This window comes from Cavia porcellus, unplaced genomic scaffold (genome assembly GCF_034190915.1).
Source record: "Cavia porcellus strain 051 isolate PalLab524CR breed Dunkin Hartley unplaced genomic scaffold, mCavPor4.1 scaffold_6, whole genome shotgun sequence".
Taxonomy (NCBI): Eukaryota; Metazoa; Chordata; class Mammalia; order Rodentia; family Caviidae; genus Cavia; species Cavia porcellus.
Window position 1 is genome coordinate 100,633,105 of NW_026947489.1, and position 16,349 is coordinate 100,649,453.

General features: G+C 37.1%; 1 protein-coding gene across 7 annotated transcripts in view; it reads left to right on the forward strand.

Moving 5' to 3' along the window:
- Positions 1-1,680: 1,680 nt before the first annotated feature.
- Btbd10 (BTB domain containing 10) overlaps positions 1,681-16,349 on the forward strand; it is a 65,739-nt gene continuing 51,070 nt past the window's right edge. For 2 of the 7 annotated variants that reach the window (XM_063251877.1, XM_063251880.1), the window contains exons 1-2: positions 1,681-1,843; positions 2,507-2,600. The gene's annotated coding sequence lies outside the window, so the exon portion shown is untranslated. Of the gene's footprint in view, positions 1,853-2,506; positions 2,601-16,349 lie in introns of all 7 variants that reach the window. The other 5 variants (XM_063251878.1, XM_063251883.1, XM_023563271.2 and 2 more) reach the window with 3 other exon arrangements.

Genomic DNA, 16,349 nt, shown 5'->3' on the forward strand with positions numbered 1-16,349 from the left:
TTTTGAACAGAGCATGGAATAAAGTTTCTATATTTCACTTGAAATCCTTCATGGTTATGATTCTTCTGTTCCTTGCAAAATCCTGGAATTTGTACTAGAACTTTGTGAGTTATCTAAACCAACTACCTGATTGGCTCACACAGGATTAGAATGACTTTTTTTTTGTTATTGTTCTTCAATTCATTAAATTCTTTGTTTACTTGTAGGGCGAGTAGGGTAAGACATAATATCGCGGTATACATGAATATGTGTAACGATATGAATGTGTCTAGAAGGATGCTGGTGGAAGCGCTAATGAAATACTGCTGGCTTCCTTAGAAAATTGCAGCTTCTGTTTTGATGTAATAAGAAAATGACTCTTTTTTTGGTAGAGTTAACTCTAATTGGTAGTACAGCATTACTTCCTTTGAACAGAGCTTACAGGAGAAAACTTGGTAAATAAAATAGATGAGGTTTTCATTGCTTTTGCTTGAATATTTTCTTGGAACTGTCTGCAAAATTTCTATTAAATTATTATTTTTACTTACGCATTGTAACAGATTATTCACAATTTCCAATTTAGCAAAACGTTGGCCATAATAACAACTTGGTACACACTATAGCATTAACCTTTGTTTTCTCTTGGTTTTTGACGTCTGTAGCCTTTGAGGAGGAAAAGGATGTTCCTTATCCTACGATTGCCCACCTCAACTGCTCATTTCCTTAGTATAAACATTGGCTTGAAAAGCACTTTGGCTAAAACATGTGTGAGTCAAAGGATTTTCTCTTCCGAAGTAACCAGTGATTTGCGGATTTTCGACATTTTTTCCCCCCGCAAAATGTTTTCTAGCAATTTACTGAAACCAGATCCTCTTCCTCTTTGCAATGTCCTTCCTACCCTTGTCTCAACTGGGGAACTCTTACTCATCCTCAAGATTCAGCTCTGTAGTCATTGCCTGATGGAGGATTTCTCATCACGAAGTCCTCAGCTCCAAGAGCTCACTAGGGAGCTCAGCCTAATGAGATTATCCGGTTTACTGTGCCTCTTACTCCCAGGGTACATGAGTTTCTCGGGTTGAGACTTACTCATCTTTTTACAGTCGAGTATTTGGCGCACGATAGGCTCAGCAATGCCTGCGCTCAGGTCTCCTTCCGTCTTCCACAGGTGGCAGCAGTTTCAGCCGGTGCTCTTTTTCCCGCCAAACGAGTTTTTGAAAGTAAGCAGCGGCAGACGCTGGGGAAGGAGAGGGGTGCCCTTAGCGACGGCTGCCTGTTATCAATCCTGTCGGTCCACGCAGGCTCCCCGACACGGCAGGCGCGATTCTGACGTTTGTTCTACGGCGGGAAACACTTCCCTTAAACAAACTTGAAATCTTAAGGATTGTTTTTCTAAATGGGACTGGATACGCTGTTCATTTTTTCTAACGGTGACAAGAAGTCAAGGGGAAAACATGCAACTGGTAGGTTTAGGGGTAACCGCTCATCTCAGATCTCGAGCTGACGTACCAGAGGATGGGTCTCTGGAACCCTTCTCCTCACCCCCGCCAGCCTCGGCGTGAGCGACCACCCGCTACCCGCAGTTCCCACAACTGACTCCGCACTCGGCGCCCCGCCCACTGTGGGCGGAGAGTCAGCGTTCTCGCGAGAACACGGCGAGCCTTGCCTCTTTAGCTTGTGAGCTCTCGCGAGAAGAGGTTGCGGCGCCGGCCTGCGACCTGCCCGGGCGGCTCTGGTAGGCGTCTCGGCAGCCGGAGTGGCCGCCTCCACAGCTGCCTTTAGTGGGATCCGGTTGAAGAGGAAGCGGAGGCGGCGCTCGCCTCGGCTTTCGCTTTGGCTCTCTGTGGACACTTAAGGGGATACACAGGTAACGAAGGTGAATGGACGGGACCATGGAGCTCCGTGGGAGGCTGGGCTTGGCTGGGGCATCGGGGGAAGGGGCGGAGGGCGAATCCGGGATCGCGAGCCGGGCGGCCGTCGCTCCTTCTCGGCGACGGGACGTGGCCGGGGTACACGGGGCAGTTCTGGGCTTCGGAGCCCAGGAGCCTTGTCGGAGAGGCGGAGATGGGATTTGGGTGTGGGGGCTGCTGCTGCTGGGCTGGGACTGCGGTGGCCTCTCCCCGGGGATGAAGGGGATCTCCTCATCCCTCCTTTCCATGGCAGTCACTCGGTGCCCCGCCCCTTGCCTGTCACCTAGGGCGGATGCCGCGACAGCCCGGGGAGGGCGCATCACAATAGGATGGTGGGTAGCCTCCCATTTAGGGGACAGAGTGGTGGGTAGAGGAGTGAAATTCCGGTAATGCGCTGCGTGGCTTTATGCTACTGCAGAATCACCTGTGGTAAAAGCTTTGTCTTCTTCAAACTTGAACAGAGAAGGTTCTGGTTTCTTTCTTCAGATGAAAATCCCCTAACGCCTCCTCATTTTTGGAAAAGGGGTTGGGGGACAGAACTCGTTTAATAATTTGTTAGTTACGGCCAATATGATCAGCTCCAGGCCTAACAGATTTCCTACTTCTCTTTTTCTCCTTAGTATTTAAGTCTATGATGCAAAGCCGCCACTTTAGATACGCTTAAGAGTTTTCACCTGTCACTTTGTGCCCTTAGCAAGTGAAATTATTTTAAAGGTATGTTTAAGAGTTGTCATGCTTTTTAAACTAACAGTCTGAAGGAGACAGCACAGTACATTGATTTATTTGAATAACTGGGTTCCTTCCACCCTTCCTTGCTTCCTATTTTCACCAACTCTTGCTACACAAATATGATCAAAACTTTTAAAGATAAATTTTAAATGAAAGAAACTATAGAAATTGGGATGCAGTCACAAGGGCCAAAAGTTTTTGGAGAACTCATCTAAGACTTAAGTTCGAACTTTAAAACCAAGGACTACAGTAAATGTAAATGCGGGAATCAGTAGAAAATACTTGGAAACTATTGATTGTGTATAAGACTCGTGACTTTGTGTGAGGATAGTTGTTTTTGAAGGCGTCCGTGGGTTTCATACATTTTCCTAACATTTCTGAGAGTTGGTGACCTCGTGTTATGCATAAAGTAAAAACACCAAAAGCTTTTTGGTGTGTCAACTGTGCCTTTTATATTCTTACTCTATTTTCTCCCAAAAGAGCTTTCAGATGAGCTTTTTACCGTCTCTGTGTTGTGCTTCCATGAGTCATAATTTTATTGTCCCATCCTTTTCTTTTAAGTGTTATGAAAAATTTTAATTATTAACTATGACATTGTGGTCTACTTTGTGATTTTTTAAATTTAGGTGACTTACTGATGTGCACCTTATAAAGAAATAGGTTATGAGTAACAAACTCACATGCTTTCAAGTAGTAGGCAAATAATGAAAATGTGAAACACATTTGTTTATGCTTCTATCTAAGAAGGATTTCAGTATTAGGCCCACCTGGTTAATTCTGCATGCATGTATGGGTCCTGTCTTCAGCTGTCTCAAGAGAATATAGGAATTCTGTGTTTTTATGTACAGTCTCTTGATTTTTAAAAATATCGATGACTAATGAAAACAATAGAAAATAATTTCATGTGACCCAGTCAAACTCATAACTATGTTGCATTTTGCCCTCTATTATAGTTCAGAATTAGTAACTTGAAAAAAAAGGAAATTTAAAAAGCAAGTATATCAATTAGTTTGGCATTTCAAACCTTCAGAGGACTTGAGGGAAATGTGAAGTCTCATTGAAATAATAGATAGCTTTAATAGCTTTTAAACACAGTGGGCTAAATTAAGCTAGTTACTTCCTGCAGAATTTTCTCGGTACTTACTGTTTTGCTTTTTATAGGTTGTTACCTGTAGTCAGCTATAATCTGAAACTTTTTTGTGTCTTTTTGAGATGGGATCTTGCCATTGTAGTTCAGGTTGGCCTTGAACTTGCAGCAATCCTCATGCCTTAGCCTCCTGAATGCTGGGATTACAGGCCTCTACCACCATGCGTGGCGGTTTGAAATTTTTTTTAATGAGGAATTCCAGAAATAATTCAAAAGTTTTAGGGCCGGGAATATAGCTCAGCAGTACTACACCTGTGTGGCAAGCACAAGGTCTTGAGTTTGAATTTTTCCAGATTTGGAATATCTGTATCAACTCTACCTATTAAGCATCCCAATTCCAAAAGCTGAAATCTCAGTTCACCATATTCCCACTGCCTATATTTAACATTTACCAACTTCTTAAACTTTTTCCACAAAGTAGCTCACTAAATTCTTGAGTTTGACATCCCCCAAAAGTTTTACATAAAGCTGGGCATGGTGGCTCATGCCTTTAATCCCAGCACTTGGAAAGCTGAGGCAGGAGGATCATTGGGAGTTTGAGACCAGCCTGGACTACAAAGTGAGCTCAAGGCCAACCTGAACTGCATAGCGAAACCCTGTCTCAAAAAGACCAAAAAAAAAAAAAAAAAAAAAAAAAAGTTTTACATAATGTGATATGTAAAGTTTTAAATTGTGTGAGTAGCATGAGGAACCATGCATTGTCCCACTCTCTCCCTCTGGGACATGAATCTTCCCCTTTGTCCATTATAATCACACTGTATGTATTACCCTTCCATTGTCACTTAGTAACTCTCTTTACTGTCAGACTGTCATGGATAACATAGTGTTCATGAACCCTTATTTTACTTAACAGTGGCCCCCAAATGCAAGAGTAGTTGTACCAACAATTCGGATAAGCCAGCAAGAAACCAAAAAATGCTTTATTTAAGTTGAAAAAATGAAAGTTCTTGACTTAATAAGAAAACAATATGTTGAGGTTGCTAAGATCTGTAGTAGATGGTATTTTGAGAGATTGTATACTCAAACAACTTTTATTCCAGTGTATTGTTAAACCTATTTTATATTGTTATTGTTAATCATTTACCTGACATAAATTTATTATGGGTGTGAATGTATAGGAATAATGAATATATAAGGTTCATTTAGCACGATCTACAGGGTCAGGCATCCACTGTGGAACATACACCTTGAGTAGGAGGAAAGACTACTGTGTTAACATTTTAAGTGTGGCAGTAACTGAAGGAAAATGTTTCTGTTTATGGTTCAATAACTCAGAGTTCTTACTAAGTTGATTTAGAGGCATCTTATAAAGAAATCATTTTATTTAGAATTCTTTATTGTACTTTCAACTAATGTGAAACATAGTTAATCCAAAAGACAATAACAGTCCACCCCAGGAACTGAATATTTTTATTTGCTGTGCCATCTCACATTGTTTCCCTAGAAATTGACTTTTACTGGAAGAAATACTGATCCCCTGACAGATGGGACAGGCAGGTGTGATGTGAAGTTGACAGTCATGTGCCTTTTCCTTACATTGTCCAATGAAAGACTAACTTAGATTACTGTAGCTAGATTTTCTTATAGGAAGAATAAATAGGTGCTTTGATTAAACCTTGCACCTTGTACATAGTTGACCTTAATGATGTTTGTGGTTTAAAATTCATATACCCACAAATATATAGTACTTTAATCACACAGTCTTATTCATGCCTGTTTGGGCGGTGAGGAATTGGAGTTTTAAAGGTCAAAACTAATGGGTGAAACTGGAACATACAGAGGGGCAAGTGAGGGTCATCAGTGGTGATAAAGGTGACAGAGGAAGCTAGATGAGGGACGGTTTTGAAAAGGATGATGAAATGGTTTATCTGTTGTGCGTTTGTGTTTACAAAGACTGCTTTTTTACAACCAAAGTTATTCAAACTCATGCAAAACTACATAGAGCACTGCTTTTCTTTTTAAAAATAGAATTGCTTTGGGAGTTTGCGGATTTGATTTTCTTACTTTAGCCAAATCTTCTCAAGTCAAACTAGGCTAATCTCTTCATCCGTCCCTCTCTCTCTGGAATAAGAAGTGGGAGAGGAGGAAGTAAGTATTATGTTTGTGAGCTTTAAGAGCTTTAAAAATGTTGCTGAGAAGGGGTTAGGGGTATAGCTCAGCAGCACAGCACCTGCCTGGCAAGCTCACGGTCCTGAGTTTAAGAAAATGTTTGAGAGAGAGTTGTATTTGTGAAGATAGTGTTCGTTAAGTGGGAAACCATCTTTTTATGTTTTTATTGTGACTTTTAAAGTAGAATGTTCTCTCAGGGAAGTGGTTTCTCCCAATTCATTCCATCTTCTGAGATACATTCCCAACTAGAAGGGATTTGATTGTACATTTCTTAGTGCTTTCTCTAAAAGTTTTGGAACTCCCCATTCTCATCTCAGGGAATATATTTTCTATTCATCTATTATCTGAGCAGGCTGGACCTCTGTTAGGGAGAAGGAAATGGAATACCTACAGTTCTAACTGGTTGAATTTAACTTAGAATCAAAGAAATAAGCTTAGGCCATTAGCTGCAGTTATATTTTTATCTTTATATTATTCCTTTATTTCTTTGTCGGTTACCAGCTAAGGATAAGGAAAGGGTAATAAATAGATATTTGCTAATTTAGGAAGAGTTATAGGATGATCATCGCTAATCTGAAATGCTTCAAAATCCAAACCTTTTGAGTACCAACATGATGCCGCAAACACGATGGTTCAGTGTATACCAACTTTGTTTCATGGGTGAAATTATTTAAAATCTGTGTAGAATTATCTTCTGGCCATGTTTGTAAGGTGTTTATGAAACAATAGTGAGTTTTGTGTTTGGGTTTGAGTTCATTCCTAGGATATCTCACAATGTACATGAAAATATGCCAGAATCCAAAATAAATCTGAAATTTGAAAAACTTTTGGTCTGAAGCATTTCACATGGAGATAGTCAACCTTTATTAGAACATATTTCTCTCTTTAGTAGAATATTAGGGTTCAAGTTAAAGTTGTATTATTCCTAATATGATGCCTTCTGGTTTACTTTGGGATTGACACATAACCGTACTAAGAAGATAGCAAAATGGAACTCAGAGATGGAAGGCAAGTGATTAGAAAAAAAATCTGAAGTATTTCTAGGCCCAGACATTTTTGGATAAGGGATATCTAACCTGCATTTGAAGTAGTAGCACATAAAAAACAAAAGATTTTATTTTAAATATGTGACCTTATGTCAGAAATTTCTGGAGGTTGTATCTTTGTCAATGAAAACACCCCCCCAATAATTTAGCTATATTATTGTGTTAAAAAATGTATAGTATCTGTCTTAGTTGTTTTGCTCATTACTGGGACAAAATATCCAGTGTCCACAAGTTAGAGAAGGAAAGGTGTATTTCAACTCTTAATAGTTTGTAGAACTTTCAGTCCATGGGTGGCTGGCTGTAAAGCAGGGTAGCATGACGTAGAGACATGGTAAAGGAGAAACAATCCATGGCAAAACAAGCTTCGCTTTCCCTATTATCCCATCTGCTCCAAGCCTTTTGGATGGTACCACGCACAGCCGGGGTGGGCCTCTAATCCTAACCTTATACTGATTCCAATCAGTGAACTAATTTAATACCACACACCTTTAATTCCAGTATCACACATGCTAGATCCAACCTGCTCCATAAAGTCCCACGTATGAGCTCATGAGGCTTTGGGGGTGAGGTGGGGAGTGGCCTCTAGGTATAAACCATAACAGTATCTGATTGCAAGGTATAAATGTATCCCCATTATTCAAGGAAGACCATTCCTGGGACACCCCCCTCTCAAGGATATAAAATCCTAAGATGCTCAAATCCTTTACAGAAAATGAAGTAATACTCTGTATGCTTTAAATAATCTTTAGATTGCTTATAATGCCTAATTCAATTTAAAAGCTATGTAAATAGTGTGATACTGCATTTGAAGGGGGGATAATAAAATCTGTCCATATTCCTCCATTGGCCGAGTCATGTGGAATTCAGAACATACAGGAATTGACTACTTATTTTTAATCTTCCTAGTTGAAGTGAGTGATCTGTTAGTATTTTTGGTCACAAATCAAAATTAACATTTAACATTTAGCTGGTGATGAGAGTCTGTTATGGTGAATCACAGATGGCAGTACTACCTGATTAAAAACTATGAATAGTGCTGGAGATTTAACTCAGCGGCATAAGCACTTGCCTTGCAAGCACGTGCTCATGAGTTCGATCCCTGGTACTGATTTAAAAAAAAAAAAAACTATGAATAATACTTTTCTAAGGTCATTTAAAATAGTAATCATACTTTTCTATGTGGGATACCTTATTTGGGATTCTTTAGGTCTAAGTTTAAAAGCACCTGTTGACCCCATGACATTCAAGATATTAACCTCTCTGGGTCTTTGTTTCCTTACATGAGAAATGTGAAGAACATTATTATCAAGAATTTGAGGATAAAATAAAAAAATATATAAAAAGTGCTATGTAAGCGGAATGTGATAGTGCATGCCTGTAATCCCAGCACTTAGGACGCTAAAGCAGAAGGATCACCACGAGTTCAAGGCTAACCTGGACTACATAATGAGACCCTGTCGCAAAAAAAAAGAAAATAGCTAAATAGTAAAATCATGTTTGAATATAAGTTAGTATTTTGTTCTTTGTTTTATGGAACTGGAAGATAGCATCATTGCCTTCTTCCCACCCTCCACAGTGATCTTGAAATACATCCATTAATTTATGTTCACATCTGCTTGCCTCATTTGGTGAGGACAAGTTCAAATGATTGTTTACAGTCTTATCAGAAATTACAAAGCTTTTTCTTTTAGTAAGCATCAAACGAGGAAGTCCCATTTCTTATTTTTCATGCTGGCATTTTTATTGACTGATAATTGTATTCAGTATAATTTGAATACCAGATTTTAAAAAAATAGAGAAGAAAGAGTAGATTGAAAAGAGATTGTGTAGCACTTAAAAAGTTACCATTGGGAGAGTGTTTTCTACTTTGTAACAAATATTTTATTGTTATTTGAATATTTCCTTTTAAGGTCATTATTGCTTATTACAGATGAGTAGAGAATTATCCTGCATTTTCTCTTTGTAGACCACATTAAATGTCAGCCTCAAAATACATTCTAAAACTGAAGCCAAGTGTGGTGTGCTACACATCTGTGAACCCAGCACTGGGAAACTTGGGGCTAGGGGATTCTAGGAAATTCCAGGCCAGAATGGGCTATGTATTGAATTTAAGACCAGCCTGAACTACATAATGAGACTCTGTGTTTAAAATAAAGTAAAATAAAATAAAGTAAATTTATCCTAAAAATTATATACCTAAAAAAAAATCTCAGGCACAGAATTGCAACAAACATACATTATGACTTTTCTCATTTTCAGATAGTCATAAATAAAACAATCATTTTATGTAATTATTTCATTTGGTGAGTAAATTGGATTTTTCACACATTTATTAAATAAGCAGTATAAGTCTGCTTCTTCCAGCTCTTCATTTATACATTTACAATGTTTTTTTGAAGTGCTGAGGATCAAACCAAAGGCCTTGCAGATGCTAAGCAAGTACTTTCTCACTGAGTTACACCCTATTCTTTAGTATAATTATCTTAACTATTTTTATATACATATACATTTATATATACATACATTTTTTCTTTCAGCTTCTCATACTAATGAGACAATATGTTTACACATGTGTGCCTTATTTCGCTAGTGAATATGGTGTCAAGTTGCATCTATTTACCTATAAAATTCTCCAGTTTATCCTTTTTTATGACTGAGTAGTACTTCATTGTATAAAATATCACATCTTTTTTATCCATTCCTCAGTCGATGGACATTTAGGTTGTTTCAAAGATGTGTGGCTGTAAACGTGGAAGTGCATAAATCACTGTGGTATGATGTTTTTAATTCTTTTGGGAAGATACCCAGAAGGGGAATATCTGGGTTGAATGGGACCTCTAGTACTAGTTTTTTGAGGAATCCCCGTACTGATTTCCACATTGGCTATACCAGTTTACATTCCCATCTACAGTGAAGAAGGGTTCCTTTTTCCTAACAGCCCCTCCAGCATTTGTTATTGTTTGATTTTTTTGATGATAGCCATTCTTTCTGGGGTGAGGTGGAATCTCAGTGTTGTTTTAATTTGCATCTCTCAAATGACCAATAATGTTGAACATTTTATCATGTATTTATTTGCTGTTTGTATTTCTTCATCTGAGAAGTGTATATTCATCTCAGGTCCTCAATCCTTCATTTTTGGATTGGGTCTTTAAATCTAGGAGGACTGATTTTCTTTTTTTGAATTCTTTATATGTGCTCAATAGTAACCCCTTGTCTGAGGTACATTGTGAGTTGTCTCTTCACTCTGTTGGTCGTTTCTCTTGCTGTGCAAAAGCTTCTCAATAGAGTGAAATCTGAATTGTTGATTCTTTGGGATCGTTCCTGTGCAGTTGGGGTTTTGGTCATAAAGTCTGAGTACACCAATGTCTTCAAGAGTTTTACGTACTCTTATCTTCTAGCAGATTTAATGTTTCTGTTTTAATATTAAGATCTTTGATCCATTCCGATTTTAGCTTAGTACATCGTGTAAGATACAGGACCAGTTTTTAAATCTTCGGCATCTATAGACTCAGTTTTTCCAGCACCATTTATTAAAGAGGCTCTTTCAGTGAATGTGTTTGTCACCTGTGTCAAAGATAAGATGGTTTTATTTTAGTGTGTCTAGAGTTGTTTCTGCTCTTTTGGTCTGTTTTGTTGCCAGTACCATACTGATTTTTTTTTTTTAATCACAATAGCTTTATGGTATAATTTCAAGTCAGGGATTTTGATGCCGCCTGTCTTGTCCCTGTTGCCCAGGATTGCCTTTGCTAGTCTAGGTCTCTTCTGATTCCAGATGAATTTTAGGATTATTTTCTCTAATTCTGTGAGCTATGCTGTTGGAATTTTTATTAGGATTGCAATGAACCTGTATAACAGTTTTGGAAGTATAGCTCTTTTCACTATATTGGTTCTTTGTATCCAAAAGCATGGGATATCTCTCCATTTTTCTAATATCCTCTTCAGTCTCCTTTTTTAGAATACTGTAGTTTTCAATGTAGAGGATTTTACCTCCCTTGTTAGATTGATTCCTAGGTGTTTCATGTTTTTGGATGCTATAGTAAAAGGTTTTGTTCCCCTAATTTTTCTCTCAATGAGTTTGTTATTTGTTTACAGGAAGGCTTTTGATTTTGAGCATTAACCAGCAACATTACTGAATTTGCTTATTAAATCTAGTAGTCTTTTAGTGGAGTTTTGGGGGGTCTTCTAAGTAGAGTATCATAACATCTGCAAATAATGATAGTTTAACTTCTTCCTTTCCTATCCTTGTTCCTTTTCTTTCTCTTGCTTAATTGCTCTAGCTAAAGTTTCCAGGACTATGTTGAATAACAGTGGAGACGGTGAACATCTTTGTTTTGTTCCTGCTTTTAGAGTGAAAGCTTTCAGTTTTTGTTCATTTAGTATGATGTTGGCTGTTGGTTTTTGTGGATGGCCTTTATTAGATGGAGATAAAGACTATTCCAATTTTCTGTAGAATTTTTATCATGAATTTGTGCTGGACTTTGTCTAAAGCTTTGCCTGCATCTATTAAGATGATGACATTATGTTTGTCCTTTAGTCTGTTAGTATGGTATATTACATTTATTAATTTATGTGTGTTGACCCATCCCTGCTTCCCTTGAAGGAATCCCACTTGATCATGGTGTATAATCTTGATGATTTCTTGCATTCTGGGTGTCAGTATCTTATCGAGGAGTTCTGCATCTGTGTTCATTGGGGAAATTGGCCTGTAATTCTCTTCCTTAGTGGGGTCCTTCTCTGGTTTTGGTATCAGGTAATTGCTTCCAGGAATGAATTAAGAAGTGTTGCTTCCCTTTCAATTTTATTAAAGAGTTTGAGAAGTAGCGGTGTTATCTCTACATTTCTTGTAGAATTCAGCAGTCAATCTGTCAGGGCCTGGGACTTTTCTTTGATAGGTTTTAAATTACATCTTCACTTTCATTTATATTAGGTTATTTCATTGATATTAGGTTATTTAGGATTTTTATATCTTTTTGATCCAGCTTTGGTAATCCATAAGTATCATATTCTGTGTTTTCCATCTTATTTGAATACAGGTTTTCAAAGTAGGTAAAGGTGATTATTCTGGATTTCTGCAGAGTCTGTTGTGATTTCACCCGTTTCATTCCTGATTGTTTGGATTTGAGTCTTTCCTTTTTTTGATAAAGATTGCTGAGGATTTGTCAATTTTACTTAATCTTTCAAAGAACCAACTCTTTGATTCATTGATTCTTTGTATTATAGTTTTAGGCTACAATGTGTTAATTTGTGCTTTGGTCTTTATAATTTCCTTCTTTATACCAGCTTTTGGCTTAGCCTGCTCTTCTTTTTCTAGAAGTTTGAGGGTTAATATTAAGTTGTTTATAAGGACTTGATCTGTTTTCCTGATATCGGTATTTACTGCTATAAATTTCTCTCTTAACACTGCTTTCTTTATGTCCTATAAGTTCTCGTATTCAACTTTAAAACTTGTATAATTTCTTCTCTAACTTCATCTGTGATCCTTTGATTGTTCAACAGAGTGCTAATTAATTTCCATGTGTTTATGAAGTTCCTGTGGTTTCTTTTGCCATGGATTTCCAAATTCATTGCACTGTCATTTGATAGTGTATGCATGGGATAATTTGAATTCTTTTGCATTTACTTAAGTGTGTTCTATGGACCCAGTAGGTGGTCTGTTTTGGACAGTGTCTCTTGTGCACGTGTGAGAAATGTGTATTCTGATGTCGTGGGTGGAACACTAGACATCTGCTAAGTCCATTTGTTCAAAACTTTGATTTAGATCTAATATTTCATTATTGATTTTTTTGTCTAGTTGATCTGTCTGTTTGTGACAGTTGGGTATTGAGGTCTCCCAATACAATTGTATTAGGGCTTATTTGATTTTTTATGTCTGTTAGTAATTGTTTTATATAGTTGGGTGCACGGGTATTTATTGCATATATATTTATAATTGTTATCTCTTTATCTTGGATTGCTTCCTCTATGAGGATGTAGTAACTTGCTTTATCTTTCTTAATCAGTCTTTGCTTGAAATTCACTTTGTCTTCAAATGGAATATCTAATGTTGCTTTTTTCTGGGTTTGAGTCGCATGGAGCATTGTTTTCCACTCTTTGACTTTCAGTCTATTAATTTCTTTTTGAATTAAATGTTTCTTGCAGCATTTTGTTGGATATTGCTTCTTGATCCATTCTGCCAGTCTGTGTCTTTTGATTGGTGAATTGAGATCATTTACATTGGTGGTTATAACTAATATGTGTTGACTTATTCTTGTCATGTTATTTTCCTGTTGTTGGCTCCTCCCCATTTTTCTCCCTCCCTCTGATTGTTTGCCTTCCCTGGTGAATTCCTTTTGTTGGGGCTCATGGAACTGTAGTCCTTATTATCTCTTTCTGGAATGACCTTTAGAACATTTTGGAGTGCTGGTTTGGTGGTCATAAATTTCCTCAGATGTTTTCTTATGGAAGTATCTTATTTCTCCATCTGGGTTGAAAGTTGTTTTCCTTTAGAACTTAGAGTACTTCACTTCAAGCTGTCCTGAGTTGAGAGTTTGTGCTGAGAAGTCAGATGTAATTGTGATGGGCTTTCCTTTCCTTTATAGGTGATTGTTTCTTTTCTCTAATAGCTTTTTGAATTCTATGCTTATGTTCAGTTTCTCACATTTTGACTATGATATGCCTGGCTGTAGATGTTTTTTGATCATTGCTAATTCCATTTCTATATGCCTTGTTTATCTGTATGTCCAATTTTTTCTCTACCAGAAAAGTTTTCTGCCATGATGTCTACGAACATTTTTTTAAATGTCATTTTTATTATCACTTGCATTTTCATTGACTTCAATCAACTTGTTATTCTTAAGTCTCATCTAGCAGCTGCTGTATTGATTTCTTATGGTCCTTTGCTATTTTTGAGAAATATTTCTTTTCCAGGTTGCTAACTGCAGGCCTGTTTTCAGTATCTGAGATCCTGTCCTGACATTGGCTCAGTCTGCTTTGAATACTTTCAATAGAGTTTTATTTATTTATTTTTTATTTTCCTGGATATCTGCTTGAATCTGCTTCGTGGGTTCCATTTCTTTCCTGTGCTGAGCTTAAGCTTGTCTGGTTTTTTTTTGTCTGCATCTGCACTAACTTAACTAAGCATGGTGTGTATTTTGGTAGTCTTTGTAGTTATCTGGGAGATTTTATCTGGTTTCACTTTTTCTAGAACCCCATTCAGTTGCTTTGTTGTCAGCGAGTCCTGGTCGGGAGCTTTTGAATTGCCCCATTTCATTGCTCGCTTGGATTTGCCTTTGGTGAACTGGATGTCTGGGGTGCATTTTGTTTGTGTTTTCTCATTTTGTTTTCTCTCTTTTTTTAGTTTAATTCCTGAGGTGATGCTTGTAATTTGCCTATACTGTATTAGTAATATTTAGGACCCTTGGGCGATGATTACTTCTCTAAGATATCTTCCAGGTATAGCTGGTTTTGGGTTTTTGAGTCTGTTGGAAAATCCTATTGCTTCAGTTTGTTGGTGATGAGAAGTTGTTGCTGTTCTGGCATAGTCCCTAATTCTTTGGCACTGTCACCATATTTTCTGTGACCCTTAGTTAATCTCAGTCATGGAATACCACCAGGACCAACAGCTGTTTAAAACAATTATGTCAGTTTTGGTACCAATAGCATCAAACACAGCCTAGAAAACAACAAACTGGGCTAACCCTTAACTTGCAACTTTAAACTGTATGAACAAGATTTGTGATTATATAAAAAATGTAAAACAAGTCAGATAATTATATGCAATATAAGTCTATAATGTGTCAATTTTGCCCTTGAGGGTTAAACTTTAAAGTGGATTAAGAAGAAAACTTCTAGAAAACTAGAAGAAGAGAAAGAGATTAGAAATAAAATTGGAAGACAGGGGGATCATGCCCACTTAGGGAAACTGGTCCAGAAGACTGAAGGTAAAGAGAGATGGAGGAGACAGAAGGAAGAACAAAACAGAACCACACCCATAAAGAGGATAGGAACCACTTTTACACTCATATAAAAACAATGGAGAAAGAGATGAGAAAAAAAAAAAAAAGACAAGCAGTCCACTTCCAGGATTCTCTTTGGTTTCACTAGTTATTTCAAAGCATTGATAGCTTTAAAATAGTTTCGGATTTTCAGATTTTCTGCTGTTCACCGCTCCATCATCTTCCATTCTAAATGGAAGTATCATCTTTGCTTCCTTAATTCAAGTCTGTTGTTATATGTTATTCACTAGGGAAACAAAGATGATCTTTTCAGCAGTGTGGAATTTGGGAGAGATAAAATGTTAGGAAGGAAAGAATCTTTTGCTCAAATGTAATGGGCTCTAGTCTAAAAAGTTTGCCATCACTGGTATTTTGATGGGTAGTGTATTAAATTTGAGAGGCAATATATTTTGGTTAAAAAAAAAACCACTGAATTTGACTACAGAGTTGTAGATCTTAGTCTTATGTATTGGCTCTCTAGTGTTAAGGCAAGTTACTGAAATCAGCTTTAATTTAGAGATGGCTAAATATAAGAAAACAGTGTTTATTAAAGTGAAACACTACTTGGAATACTAAGTCACAAAGACATCGAGTATGTCTTTGTGAGCCAGTATTTTGTCTTAGGGCAAATTTCAGATTCCTTAAAATGAAGCACTAGAAAGGGAAAAACTTTGGTGGTAAAGATTCTAATATTCTGCTTCATTTGTCCTAGCCAATGTGGTAGGTATCATTCATGTGTGGTTATTTAAATTTAGGTTAATTAGAAAAATTAAAAATTCATCCTTCATTTGTGGTAGCCACATGTTTTGTGCCTAATAGCTACATTGACGAGTGGGTACTTCTCAAACAGTGCAGATATAAAACATTTCTATTATGCAGAGTTAGGCAACACTACAGTCTATTGGAGAGTGCCATGTCTAGAATTGAGTCATATTTGATGCCTTGTTTAGCCTGTTGTTAGATAAGCAGAGGAAAATCTGAAAGGAAGTAAGGTAAAGAGAACAATGAATAGGTACAATGGAGCAACATAGCACTGTTTTTTTGAAAAAAATTACATCATAAAAATTGCTATAAAGAAAAAAAAATACTGTTTAAGAGCTTGACTTTGTTTAGAGTGTTGCTTCTTAGGAAGTGAATGTAATCTCCGTGGATTTAGGTACTTCAGCAGCTTATAGGAGCTTTACTGTATTGAACATATCAAGGTGATTTGCTTCAATTAAGATATTTCTAATTTTGATGGCAAAACTGTTTGGTCATAGTAGAATAGGAAGTTGTAAACATAGAAAACAATATATTTCTTTGCATTGTTAAAAATCATATTTGTATCTTTTAGTGAATTTTAAGAACTTAGCACTATGAAAGGTATCTAGTTTTTAGTGCTAATCACGTAATGTAGGTCTTTGTAAATGCTTAAGATTTGGAAAGAGTTTCAAATGTTTATTGAGCTGCTAAAAAGTAA